Source organism: Danio rerio, chromosome 7, assembly GCF_052040795.2.
Source record: "Danio rerio strain M-AB ecotype USA chromosome 7, GRCz13ab, whole genome shotgun sequence".
NCBI lineage: Eukaryota > Metazoa > Chordata > Actinopteri > Cypriniformes > Danionidae > Danio > Danio rerio.
This window is the reverse complement of record NC_141027.1, coordinates 52,001,095-52,013,662: the sequence shown is the minus strand read 5'-3', so window position 1 is coordinate 52,013,662 and position 12,568 is coordinate 52,001,095. Positions and strand designations below refer to the sequence as shown.

At 35.1% G+C, this 12,568-nt stretch overlaps 1 protein-coding gene across 4 annotated transcripts in view; it reads left to right on the top strand.

Annotated features, from left to right (window-relative positions):
- The window catches only part of col4a6 (collagen, type IV, alpha 6), a 181,012-nt gene that overhangs the window by 1,390 nt on the left and 167,054 nt on the right, over positions 1 to 12,568 (top strand). The window lies entirely within an intron of this gene.

Genomic DNA, 12,568 nt, shown 5'->3' with positions numbered 1-12,568 from the left:
TTTCTTCCCCTTAAGTAGCTACAGACAACTCTTTTATGATGAGCTGGTTCAACAAATTATAACTGTTGGGGAAATTTGAAGGGGATTCATATTTAATAGTTTGATATAAGATCATGTCGGTCCTTGTAGAGGGGCATTATAAAATGGTGTGTCCTGAGGCTTTATTTGAAAGCAGGTTGTGATTTGGCTGTGTTAACTGTGAACAGTCAGTTGGTCAATAGTTCCGAAATTATCCATACCTAAGAAACATGCAGGTAGAGAATATGTAATGGTTAAACACCAGTTGAATGTCAGCATTTTGAATTTGCTCAAGCAGACATGAGGCTGATGCAGGTGGGATCATGAATAGTAGTGATATGGTCTAGGCATGAAATAATTAGAGCCTACACTAACAAACGGCTATAGAGGGTAGTTATTAATGGAGGGCTGGATTTTCCTCATTTTCTTTGTGTAGCCTGAAGCAAAAAGATAGTTGCTTAAATGTGATAAACAAGGGTGAGTGGGTCAACTAGGGGGCAAATATGCTGTGCATTAAAATTGGGATAAAAATATTATTGTGTTGATGAGGGGGGATTAAAGACGTTTTTTGTTATTCCAGTTTAATACACTGTAAAACCCAAAAAGTTAAGGTAACTCAAACCATTTGAGGAAACTGATTGCATCAAACAATTTAAGTTAAAAAACTAATGCTAATGAGTACTGTACTAAATTCATTTGAGTAAATGAAACAATTTAAGCACTGTAAAACCCAATGAGTTAAGGCAGCTCAAACCGTTAGTGGACACCGATTGCAACAAACCATTTGAGTTAAAAAACTAACCTATATGAGTACTGTGAACTTCATTTAAGCTTAAGTAATGAGGCATTTAATTAACTCATTTCCTTCAACACTGAGTTCAACACTCTTTTCAAATGAGTAGAATTAACTTTCAGTACACACTGAGTTAACTACACTCATTTCATTTGATAAAGTTGACTGTTGGGATTTACGCTGTATTACATCTAACTACAAACTTCAAATATTGATGTTTTAAATCTTATGTTTAAAACTTGGGTCAAAGATGAGATGCCTATTGTAGTGTCAAATAAAATAGTAAAAAAAAACAACAACATTAAAAAGTCATTGATTATACTAAATAAATTACAAATATTTAAAAATTACAATTGACAGGACACTTTGAGATGTATTGCAAACAGTAAAGCTGAATTACACTTATACACTTCACTATGTATTTATTGTTAAAACAATTTGACAGTCTTCAATTTAAAAGTCTTCAATAGCTTTTAGTTGTGTCTACCAAAATGTAAACACAATTGAAAATGCCAATATTTGTAGAAATTACAAAAAATATAAATATATATATATATATATATATAGAGAGAGAGAGAGAGAGAGCCCGTAATTTGCATTAAAAAGGATTTAGCATTGCAATAAATTAATGCAGTTAAAGGGTCACGAAACACCAAAACACATTTTTTGAGCTGTTGACAGTCGTATATGTGTCCCACACTGCTAAAAACACTATTAGGACACCTATATTTCACTAAAAAGTGTAAATTGGTTGTTTTTGCATTATTTCAAGCAAATTCGTACTTCCTGTTTGAAACAAATTTTTGAAGCTGCGTCACGGCCATGACATAATAGCGTGTATTCCAGTGTGCAGACTGGGCATCTGTGCCAGAGTGTGTCTTATTACGTCTTACAGTGTGATGCATTAATGCATGAGTAAGGCTTGGTTCAAACCAATCAGCGCGCTCTATTGTGCAACTTCATTAATATTCATTAGTGTCACCGTGTTTACACCACAGAGACGCCACGTTGTGTTGGCAAAACAAGCGTGAAGTGTTGCTTTTATAGTTTGCTGCCATTAAGTTTCGTTTTCATTTTCTCTCTGTGAGAGCTCATCTGGATCACGTGTGGATTAACAGTGTACGCAACGCTCGACAACAATAACTTACCTGTCTAAGGAGGATTATTGTTTACCTGAGAGCTGTTCTCATCTGCAAACGCTGAGATCCGGATTCGCTTGTAGTATTCTCTTCATAAAGACGCGGCTCTAGTTGCTGGTGATTGTTCTGTCTCTACAGATTTGGTAAGTGAGTGACCAGTGCTCTTTGTTTATTCAGTTTATTCGTATCGAATTAAGTTAACTATTGCACTGAGTGCAAACATGTTAGCACCGCATTTTGTGACTGGAATAACACACGCGGCTTTCTGACGCTACCTGCCGTGTGCATCTAAGTTTCCGGAAAATGCGGAGTTTTTTTTTCTTTCATTCGCCGTGCGGTATCAAACATTGCATGAAAAATACACTCTTAGAGCAGATCCTCGAATCAAATATCTCGTTTGTCGCGAGGGGCATGAATGAATTTTCTGAATGAAAGAGCCAAACTGCAGTTAAAGTCCAACATTTAATAATTTGGCAAATAATTCGACTACAGATGTCCATGTAGGTTAAACACCATCACTTTCTCATGTGTGTGTGTATTTTGACTGAAACTCGCGCATGCCCAAATAGACACTCCCACACCCTCCCACTTTAGTTCCTCAGACACTCCCCCCTAAACAGAGCTGGACACGCCCACTTTTCTGACTTTTTCCAAAGTAGAGGTGTGAAAACACCCTGCTGAAACGAGGGGGTTTCATGGCCCTTTAAAGACCAGCATATTACTCTACTCTTAAACCTAACCCCAACAATAATAACAACGACACACATTCAGTAATCCACACAGTGGCAAAAGTTGAATTATTTTGAAAATTGGCCGCACCGCGGCTGTGTTGGAACAGCTAATGGTGGCCATAGCAATGACAAATGGCAGGAAGAAGCAAGCACGTGTCACGTTTTTAATGTGGTTTTGGATGTGATATATGAATAACCTCATACAGATTTAACCTGAGAGATACAGTACAAGCACTGATCAATAATAGATGAGTGTTTACAAGCCGTGCAGGGCGATTACAAGTTACAACACACAATTAAACGCATATTTTACAAACTACACAAAACGTGGCAACAATTTTAATGACACTTACATGTTCTGATTCGGAGGAAGAAGAAACTGGTCCAAATGAACTGTAACAGTTACTGACAAAGTCCCTGTCAAGTCTGACAAAATCGAATAGTCTCTGCTGCTCCTTCAATAGCAAACGCCCAATGAATCCAGTGTTGCAGAATAGGTTATTGTATCATTAATCAGAAAAATTACAGGAACAAACACAGCACTAGGTTGGCTATACTTAGGTATTGTTGTGAAAATGAACTTTAACCCTTTATTCACCGCAGCCAGGACCGGTGCATCCATAGAGGCGACCGTCTCCCTCTCCCTGTTGTATGTCGTACGCGCAATCACACACCCGTCTCTTGTTTTCACTTTCGGTTTGAGGGAGGCATTATCATCTTTTGCCTAGAGTGCCAGTTCAGTTTGCTCAGGCCCTGCCCGCAGCCGAATATCTATTAGTGATCGTCATCTTTGCGTCATGATCAGTCCCGTTATCCCCCTCGCCTCCGCTAGTGTGTACAGGAAAAGCGTGTGCACATTTTAACAGAACTGGAACGACATATTTGGTGATGTACTGTATCGATAAATATGTGCTGTGACTCAATAATCTGTAAGCAGTGGCAACAATTCTGCGACCACTCTTAAAAATGACCTTTTTTGTTCGGTGTCTGTAACTTTAAAATTAAAATATTCTCATATTACCGACAAGCTGTTATTCTTTGATAATTATTTGTCTATTAATGCTTTTGAAGCAGCAGATTCTATTATCCCACTTGTTTGAGCTTGTCCTGTTTGTTTCCTATTTTATTGTGGGCGATTTGCATAGTTCGGTTGTGCAATTCAGATTGAACAGAATGAGAGTGCCCTTACTTATTTGACTAGTAAGACTGTCACACAGACGGCAGTCACGCATTTGCTCTGGCTAGGAGAAATTAATACATATGCATTTCATATCGCAGCCTCTTGCAATTAGCTAATCACAACATTTCAGATTGCGATTCAATTGCGACTAATCGCACAGCCATAATGTGTATGCATTGTGAGGATTTGCAGCACATGATAAAGATCTTTTCTCAATTTGCTGGTGTTTTTGTAATTGCATGTGTTTTCTGAAACTGCAGCATATTAAGCTCTCTTTGCCACTGTATAATAGTCCTAAATTGTACATCCCTGTGATTTTTAGTAAAAAAAAAAAAACATGGGATTGTAGGAGATTCATTTAAAATGCTTGTTATTATTCATTGTACATAAGGACACAGAGGTGAGCCCTGATAATCTCAGTGATTGAAGTAATTGTTGTCATTATTCATATAAGAATCTCTGCATTTAGACAACACTGTTGAGTGAATTGGTGTGCTAGAGAACAATAAGGGGCCAAGCAGTGATCCCTGTGGGACACCAATGCTGGGGGCAACATAAGAGAGAAGGTCAGATTTAACTTAATCTTTTTTCCAAAGTCAGATTAGAAGCCACATGCAGAAAACAGTTCAGACCTTTTGAAGGAACACCATGAACCCATTCAAAAATAATTGCAAAATGTAGTTTAATTACTGTTACATAGATGGTTAAGGAGCATCTAGTAAGTAAAAGTTTAATGTAATGGACCTTGACCCACATTTTCTTTAAACAAATTACTTTAAGACATCACTTCATCTCAGTTTTTTTGAAGGAAGATGGAGCTTGCAGAGGGTCAGACCTCCAACATCATTCCGATAAGGTCATCAAGAATGAGGAGAGGAGTTTTTAAGAGTCTTTTTGGGGTCAAGACAGAGGTCAGGGTCTTAGGTGAATACTTTTACCATTCATTTTTTTCCTGTCAGGCAAGTACAATAAATCTTTATTGCAGTGATATTTAATTGGACCAAATTCTTCAACTGGATTATGAGGGGCAAAGCATTACTAGAAGCTAGGCATTAGTAAACTGGTGAAATATTACTGAATATTAGTCTTAAGTCTGGTCAGATCACACTATTTTGGCACAATTTTCTTGATGTATTTTGTCATAGAGATTTGTAAACAACAAATAGACATCAATCATTTCTTCTCGTGTGGGGCATAGTTATAAAACATAAACTCACACAGGAGTTTTTAACAAGTCGAAGATGGGAAGTTTTGACAATTTTTTCGTTTTATGTAAATTATTCTTTTAAAGTTATTTCTAAGTAAGTGCCATTATAACTGTTCTACTAGATCAGAGGTAAGAAAATTAAATTAAAGCCCCCCTTTTAAAATTGCTCACCAGCAAAAGCAATTTTAAAACGTGCTTGAGTTTATATTTGATAATGCTTTAACAATAAAATATTATACCTTATCACAAACTGAACAGGCTGATTAAATATTTATATACAGCTGTATGGAATGTTCAGTCTTTATCTCTTATTTTCATATACAGTATAATGTATGCACGTAGATAAGCCGTCTTGTCGCTCTTATGTTATGATGTTCTTTCTTGCAATAACTCTTTGACTCTTATTCACTTTTAAAAAAATAAAACAATCTACATCTGAAATAGACTGATTTGATAGTATCCTGTCCTATAGTAATGGAAGAGGTGCAACGTCTTTTTGATGTGTTTTGTAGTACAGCTTGAAAGAAACCACAGCGGAAATATTTGGGTGATAACTACTACCTCTCATACACCATATCAGCAGAGAGAGAGAGAGAGAGAGAGAGAGAGAAGGAGTGAGAGAGATAAAGGTTTATGTGGTCTAGAAAACACACATCTGTGTTAGATAGCTTTAGCTGAGAGGTTTTGTGCAAATAGGTGCAAGTTTTGGTATTTTAACTCTGCCAAAGGCAATGGATTCCAGTAAGAAGGTGTGCATAATGTAGGACACCCTTTGCTTTTAGATTTCCTAAAACTTATACACAAAATAGTTTACACTTAATTTAAAATATTGTGAAGTTGATTATGTAAAATAGCTGCTTCAGAAAGTTTGCGTTATATTACAAAAGAAACATCCATTGCCAATCTTTATTATCTTTTTTAATGCTTTCCCACAGGAAAATCTCTGGGAAGCTTGTAATTTTGTACTGTTTGTGCTGTTTTGTCTGAACATAGTTTAATCCCAGAGGACACCATTTGATTCCTCCCCCTTGAAAAAATTCCTGGATTGCCTGGTACAGCGTGTTGTGTATTCACTTTTCCTAGCTGCAGGTGTCGCTTTCTTAAACATCCCTCCAGGTCAAACCGAGACACTTTGTGATTGCTTTGTGATTTGTTAGTGTTTGAACCTTCTCTGGGCCACAAATTTGAAATGTCCCCTCTGTCTACACCAGGAGGTAAGGTTTATGGTGCTCTATTGATATTAGGTCAAGTGATAGGTGAGTTGTGAGGTATACAAAATTGAGGGCATTAATGGAAGAAAAAGACTGCTATGTTAATGTTAAACCTGCAGTATTTTATTTATTTAAATATTTATTATTTTATTTATTTAAGGTTATAATGTGAAAAAATCCATATGAACATTTAAAAAGCAACAGCACTGATTGATTAATTGATTGAATTAAAACTGTTCAATGAAACAGTAGGGTAGCCTTGAATAACTTTCTATATTGGTGATTTTCTGCAAAGTCAATTGGAAAGCTGCGTCAAACACCTGAATTCTTTGACATGCTTTTGCTGAAAAAGAGGTCACAGTGGTTTGCTCTTTGATTTCGCTTGAAATTCCCTTTAGGGTTCAATTAGGTCCCCTGCTATTTATCACATATCTTTTTCAACTAGGTTATATTTTCTGCCAACAGCAAATCAATTTTCATTGCTACGGAGATGACACCTAGCTCTACCTATCAACCAAACCTAATCTCAAACTCCCACTATCTTCTCTTACCAACTGCTTCTTAGACATCAAATCCTGGTTCACCTCAAACTTCCTGAAATTAAGTTATAATAAAACTTCTCCTCATAGTTACACAATCCACTTTAAACAAATCAAATAACTTTTCTATTCCACAGATGAATCTGTCATTACCCCCTCCCTTCAGGTTAAGAGCCTAGGGGTCATCTTCGACATCACTCTTTCGTTGACTTCACATGTTAATAGTGTTACATGGTCCGCTTATTTCCACCTTCGACATATATATTGTTTACGTCCATCCCTCACACCTCATTCAACTGCCACTCTAGTTCATAGTTTAATCACATCCAATTTAGGCTAATGTAATTCGTTTGTGTTTGACCTCCCAAATAAAACACTTTATAAATTGGTATAAACTCAAAACTCAAAACACATCAGTTTTTTTTAACTACTCTCTTTAACTCAACTGCGCTTTTTAAAATTGTACTGTACTGTATTCTATTGACTTTTATTTTGTGCTTTTATTTCAACTGACTGTCCGTGCTTTCTTGTACGGTGACCTTGAGTGTCAAGGAAGGTGCCTTTTAAAAAAATGCATTGTTCATTCATTTATTCATTCATTTTATTTTCGGTGTATGAGTGTGTTTGAGTGTGTATGGATGTTTCCCAGAGATGGGTTGCAGCTGAAAGGGCATCCGGTGCGTCAAACATATGCTGAAAAAGTTGGTGGTTTATTCCGCTGTGGCGACTCCAGATTAAAAAAGTGTCTAAGCCAAAAAGAAATGAATGAATGAGTATAGAGAGTAAATAAAGTTGAATCCCTAGATGGTCTTTTTTAATTGTTCAGATCCTTGTGGTTGTGCTCTTATATCTGGTTGTTCACAGTGCCAAAAAGAAGACAGTTTTACTGCTTTTTCATCTTTCACAAGGATTGATAGTAGGCTGTATGTATGTTTGTGTGTGGGCCTGTTTTTACAGCTTCATCCAGTCACATCTCCAGCCAAACTGTTTTGTGAAGTCCTGCAGTTACTCAATAAAACATGAGTGTAAATCACAGCGCCCTTATATTACACATTTTTCTGCAAAAAAATTATTTTAGTTAAAACAAATCTTGCAGAATGTCTTATGTCTCTCACATAGTTTTACATGGGCTTGTTTTTTTTTTTTGTTTTTTGTTTTTTTTTTCTTTAAATATTGTTTTCAGTACACTAATGTACCTGCTACTGAGTGCAGCAAATAGCACTATGCCCAATTGTCAGTAAAAAAAACTTCCAATAACTTTGGGAGATTAAAGTGTCAGTGGTGTTGACAGATTACACCTCCACAGCCGATTGAAGAAAGTGACAGCACTGAAGGCATGCTAGTGACATGTCAGCCCATTCTAGCTTATCATATAGCTCATGAAGATCCATGTTCAGTCACGTTCAGTGCAAACAAAGGGTCAAAGGTCACGCTACAATACAGAGTGAGAGTGTGTGGAGAGGCCATCTTAACATTCTTTCCTTCACTCAGAGGATTCTGATACATTTTATAAGAAAACAAGAGAAGAATGGACATAAACTTGAGAACATGCAGTAATACTAAGCTTTTTTTTATTTATTTTGCCTATGTTTTCATACATGTAGCTAAAAGATTGTTAGTGCCTCAGAACAAAACTGATAATAAATAATTGTTGGAGTAGATAGACAAATGAGGAAAATGACAACAGCGAATAACAATCAGAATATCTGCTGAAGTTTTCAGTCATTCATAAAGTCTAGATGTTTGCATCTTGACATTTTTTTTTAAAGGCCTGAATTAGATTTAATTAGATCCGAAAAACTATTTAGTATGATCATTACATAAATAAATTATTTAAAAAATAGTAAAAGTTGCATTTCTATGTAGGGAAACGCTATATTGCAAGAAATAATATTGCAATTGCAATACTTAACAACAGTATAGCATATTTTCCCAGTATCACAACTAGCCCTATTTGCTGTCACAGTGCTAGGGATTTTTTACTGATTGGGTTGAGTACATGCCTCTACTGCTGGCAATTCTGTTTGACTTCTAAGCTTTGCTGTTAGGGCTTGGTTGTAAGTTTGATCGTATTTTCTTAAATTTCTAGAACCTTTATTGCTATTGATGCATGACAAAACTTCACTAATCATTATTTGCAGCATAAATGCCTTTCAGTAGATTGCTGTAAGCTTTGTGTTTTGTTACTATCGACATGAGGTCTCTGTTTTTAAATTGACAATTAAATTTTACATGAATAATTAAATTAATTAATTAATGAACTATAGATAGATAGATAGATAGATAGATAGATAGATAGATAGATAGATAGATAGATAGATAGATAGATAGATAGATAGATAGATAGATAGATAGATAGATAGATACATACATACATACATACATACATACATACATACATACATACATACATACATACATACATACATACATACTGTTTTAGTGCAACCACACATCTCAGATTTAAAAGTACTTAACTGGAAATGAGGATGGTTGGACCAGCCTTATCCCATGGCAGAAGGAACAAGGAAATGCAACTCATTCATGTATTGTCAGAAAGTGGCTAATTTGTACAAATTCATACAATTTCTAAGCTTTTTTTTTAAAGAAGGTGTGCCCCCAAAACCTACCCCTCACTAACAAATTCGTTAATTGAAACTCAGAGATCTAGGTTAATACACCGCAAGGTTTTCGGTACTGACACAAAATAAATCTAGGGGATTTTTTCCCTCACATTATTGTCAGCCAGACCTCATTAATCTGATCACCTGTCTTCAAAAAGATGCATCACTTAAGATCTCATTCATATCCCCAGCACAGCAGACAGTTGCGTGGGAGTAGATATTTTTCCAATAGAAGCAGCATTAAGGTTATTTACATTCTTTTCAAGAAAACACGCATGAAGAATCCATGTTTTGGGCTGATGAGCAAATGCACTTCTGACATTCAAAACATATGTAGAAAAGACAGATGAAAGATTAATGGAAAAGAACACAAATTCTCCTCACGGTTAAGAAGAGTTTATGCTTCAAGAGGGGGCCTTTTTATCATAACATATCCGTCAGTTTATGTGGATGTTGTTTTAGTTCATTGTACACGCCATATTCATGTCACTGTAGCCTTGGGCTGGATTTACTGTCCGCTTTGAAATGGATTTTTACTCTTTTCTCCGTGTTTTTCTTTCATTTGTTGTTGGTTGGCTTGCTTTCACTCATTCTTTCAATTCCTGTATGCACCCCGCCCTTCTCTGTCATCCGTATAACCTTCACAGTGAATTGACACCCTTAGGGCAAAACCCCCAAGAACATGTTTATAGCCTGAGATATACATAATAATAGAAGCAAACTAATAATTTGTACTTGCAGTGATTATGAGTATTGTCAGCAACTGTAAGAAGGTAAATATCACACTTGTAGAGCATCTGCGTAACGAATTCATCCTGCAGTTACTCCATCTTGAGCTGCAAGAAAGCCTGTTATTGGAATGACTGTTTATTCATCTGTTTGGCCTTCCCTCCTTCTCTACAAGACTACATCATCCCTTCTTGTCTTTGTTGTTTTTTCCACATATCTGTTGTACTGGATCTCCTTAATTCCTCCCTCATTCTTTACCTATGATGTGTCCACCTGTGAATTATAAACAGTTTTCAGTTAGTTGCCAAGAGCTCAAATGTAACTCTATATTTAAGTTTTGTTTGTGCACAAGCCATCTGGGATTGTTTTGTAGTGCCACTAAAAATTTAAAACAACATGAAGTGTCAGGCATTATTTTAGGTATAGATATCAATACTCATAGGTTTAACAGTTGAATGTCACTTTTGGAATTTCTTCTCTTTTTTACACTTCATTCAAGGCAGTCTCTACGACGTTATTTTATTGGCAAAATCCAAGAGTGGGAGAGAGCGGGAATAAAAGTAACATTTTTCCAATGCAATCTCACAGCAATTCGCAACTTTTTGATTTAGTGGCTAATTTGTATGTTTTTATTCGTACAATTTAGTACAATTTGCTTATCACTCAATGATGCCTCCTTTTTAAAATTTTACATTTTCATATGACTGAACTCGCAGGAATTCATACAAATTAGCCACTAAACTGACAAAGTGTAAAATACTAACGTTTTCTTGTGAGATCAGGCTGCATTTTTTATTAAAATCAAATTTTAAAAGGTAATGTTTTTAGCAGAAACATTTTTTTTTTCCTGTGGTTACTAACTCACAACAGTGGTCTGTCAAAATCAGGTGTTATTTTGCATCATTGTACAACAACTCCAAAATAACTTCACTTGAAACAAAAGTTGCACACTGTTACTTTTGAACCTGTCAGTAGGGACGATTAACTGGTGGGTTAAAAGTAACACAACAATATTTGCTAGATTTACTGGCTTAATCTTGTTCATTTTAAATATATCTAACTATGATGTTCTGCAAACATATTTTGTCCTTTATTTGTGCAAAAAATAAATAAATAAATAAATAAAATTATATATATATATATATATATATATATATATATATATATATATATATATATATATATATATATATATATATATATATAAACAGCATTTTCATTTTAAATTTCCAATTTTAAATCTTCTCCATCAGATGTTTCAAAAGCAATCCAACTATGCAAAATGTTTGAATTTTTTTATGATTATAATTGGCAATATGCATTCATTCTTATTAAACATCTAAATCCAAACACTTAAAACTCTAATGTGGAAGTGAAAAATAAGGTTTGTCTATTAGCAGAGTGACATAAATTACAGTGTTACATTTGTGCCCACAGGAACTCTTGCCATTTAAATCCTATTTACTTTGAAACTGAAAACTCTGACATTTTAAACTTAAGGATGTGTTATTGCTCTAAATAACTAATAGACTGGTCATAGTGTGACACATGAAAAGAGAAACACAACTTGTAATAAGGAAAAAAGAACCATTACACTAATAATTTACTTTATGCACTGAAAAACAGAAATTTGGAGCTGGACAAAGTCTGAAAATCACATGATATTTTGCAGCTCCATCAAGGGTTGCATGCTGAATGTGCTGTTATAGCCTGGAAAGCAAATGGTGTTAGGGCTTTGATGAAATTGCTTTGTTACTTCCATCCCACTTTACTTTCGTCCCCACTCTTCTCTACATTTCTTTTATATAAAAGCTCATTCATGTATTGCACAAGCAGGAATCTCTCAGATTTAGGTATGATTCACTATCACTAAAAAGCTGGACATGCACTCTTAAATATACAGTGGTCTACAGTGATCTTGTGTGTGTGTGTGTGTGTGTTTTTTTTTTTTATACTAAAAGACTCATGCGTATTATATTGCATTCCACGGACTGACAGAAACATAATAATACATTTATTTACTTCAAAAAAGTGAGTAAACCCTTTGTAACTTAAAACTGTTAAGTACATTAATTCATTTTTCTTCAGCTTAGTATCTATTTAAGAGGTTGCCACAGCAGAATGAAACCCCAGCTTGTCTGGTATATGTTTTACAGTATGCAATTTAGTTCAACTTAGTTTATTCAAATCACCTGTAGCGCTTGTGTTTGGACTGTGAGTTATCTTTTTAACAGAGATAAGTTTTTGTCAACACATTTCTAAACGTAATAGTTTTTATAACTCATCTCTAATAACTGATTTATTTTATCTTTGCTATGATGACAGTAAATAATATTTTACTAGATATTCTTCAAGACACTTCTATACAGCTTAAAGTGACATTAAAGGCTTAACTAT